The sequence below is a fragment of the Hesperophylax consimilis genome, chromosome 18 (assembly GCF_061612785.1).
Source record: "Hesperophylax consimilis isolate HC1 chromosome 18, BYU_Hcon_1.0, whole genome shotgun sequence".
Taxonomy (NCBI): Eukaryota; Metazoa; Arthropoda; class Insecta; order Trichoptera; family Limnephilidae; genus Hesperophylax; species Hesperophylax consimilis.
In genome coordinates, this window is record NC_142853.1 from 11,065,724 (window position 1) to 11,067,663 (window position 1,940).

A 1,940-nucleotide genomic window follows, 5' to 3' on the forward strand; every position below is an offset into this window, starting at 1 on the left:
GCTCTTTCTATGTGCTGTTAGTGGCACGTTAGTAACAGACGATGGTCGGACAAGTATTGAAGAGAGTAATGCCTTGAACTTGGGTATATATACCGTGACCCACTTTTGACTGAGCCACGGAACAGAGAGGCCTACCGGCACGCTGCGACCAGGCTTACCAGTTTGTCTTACCTGTACCTGTACATACTCGTCACTCCTTACCTACTAGTCACTTACCACTTACTACCTGTTACTTGTTGCCTGCCCTGTGCCCTGTCCGGCGTATTTGAGGCTGCCTTAGGTTCGGGACTATCATTTGAATTAAGTTTTAAGATGGGTAATAATAATTTACTTCCTTATGATTATAAGTACTTGTTTACATTTCCCAGTCTGTTCAGCATAGTGCAGGCTACCTTAGGTCGGGGTTGTGATTTGGATTGTTTTAAAGGATATCGTTATATAACAGATTGTAGGATTACATGTTATTATGTACGTATTACAATCTAATCAAGTCTGACAGATTGTAATTACTTGTTTTTACTTTACCCAGTCTGTTAAGCATAATGTCGTGGGTTCGGGGCTGTGATTTGAATTTTGGATGGGTCAAAAAGAGTGGCGGATTTTTCTTTCCAACTGGGGGTTCAGAATTTCAAGAGAAGATATATTAAATCAAAATGTTGTTCTCACTGTATACTGGAGAAAGCTCAACAAAATATTGCGTAACTTGCCACTTAGGCAATACGGTATTTGCCGAAACTTTCGTAAAAGCAAGTAACTAACCATCACGCCGATTATTCGCAAGGGTGGGCAGGTCTTGGAACACATTCCTTGCCTCATTTACATTCATACATCTTTTCATACATACTCTTCTATTATACTGACTCTTGACCTGGCCCGACACTTGTATCGGATTCACTTGATCGTGCCATGACTTCCTCGGGCATCCAAACCATCTATGCGTCACTTTCTTAATATAACTCATTTCGCTTACATAAGCCGTGCATTCTTTGCGGATCTCCACATTTCTCACACGATAATACATGGTGTTACACATATACGCCTCAGCGATTTCAATTCTACAGCATTCAGTCAAGGAATATAGCTTCTTATCAAAAAAGGGTTGAATTTAAAATACGAAAACAAAAGTATAGATACATTAAAATGTCACTTACCGGTGGCTGAGTTGAGGTCACGTTTGGGTCCCACCCAGGCGTCGTGTGTTCAATTTCTCGGTTGGCTAAGTCCTCCATCCCAACACAAGCAATATTTTCCACTTACTGTATTGGTAGTAGGACATTTTCAAATATTGTCAAATTCGTAACCCGGGAATTAAAAAGAATGTTTAAATATTTAAATATATATATTAAAATCTGTAGATTTTATTAGTAGATTTACAGATGCCATTAAGAAAACGTTTGAAGAAAATAAAAAAGTACAAAAATTTACTACAACTACCATAGAATGATAAATACCACAACATAACATAATAAATAACATTCAACTTGCATCCTTATTGTACCCAAAGACAGGCCGGTCGCGCCATCCGTCAATCTCCGGAGGTCACGAAGCATCAAACATCATGCTTCGCGGCGCACCAGGATAGTCTTAATTTGGCATAATTTTGCGATACCACCGCCAGGGCGATTGTGATGTTTTTTTTTTGTATGAAGCGTTTTGTGCTGATTCTATAACGCACGAAATGGGAATACCGAGTTGCTCTTCGACCTCTTTTTCGGTCGCGTGGATTTTAATGGCGTATTGTATATAATGTGTTGATATTATTATAATGTAAGTTTGTCTTAAATAAATACACTTTCTTTTCTTTTAAATGGGGGTTCACAGCAAAAAATCACTTTAGAGAAAACCGCCACTGGTAGAATATACGCCATCATTTTAGAACAGATTGTACTGGATACCATGTTATTATGTACATATTGTTCAATTTTCCCAGTGTAAAGTCT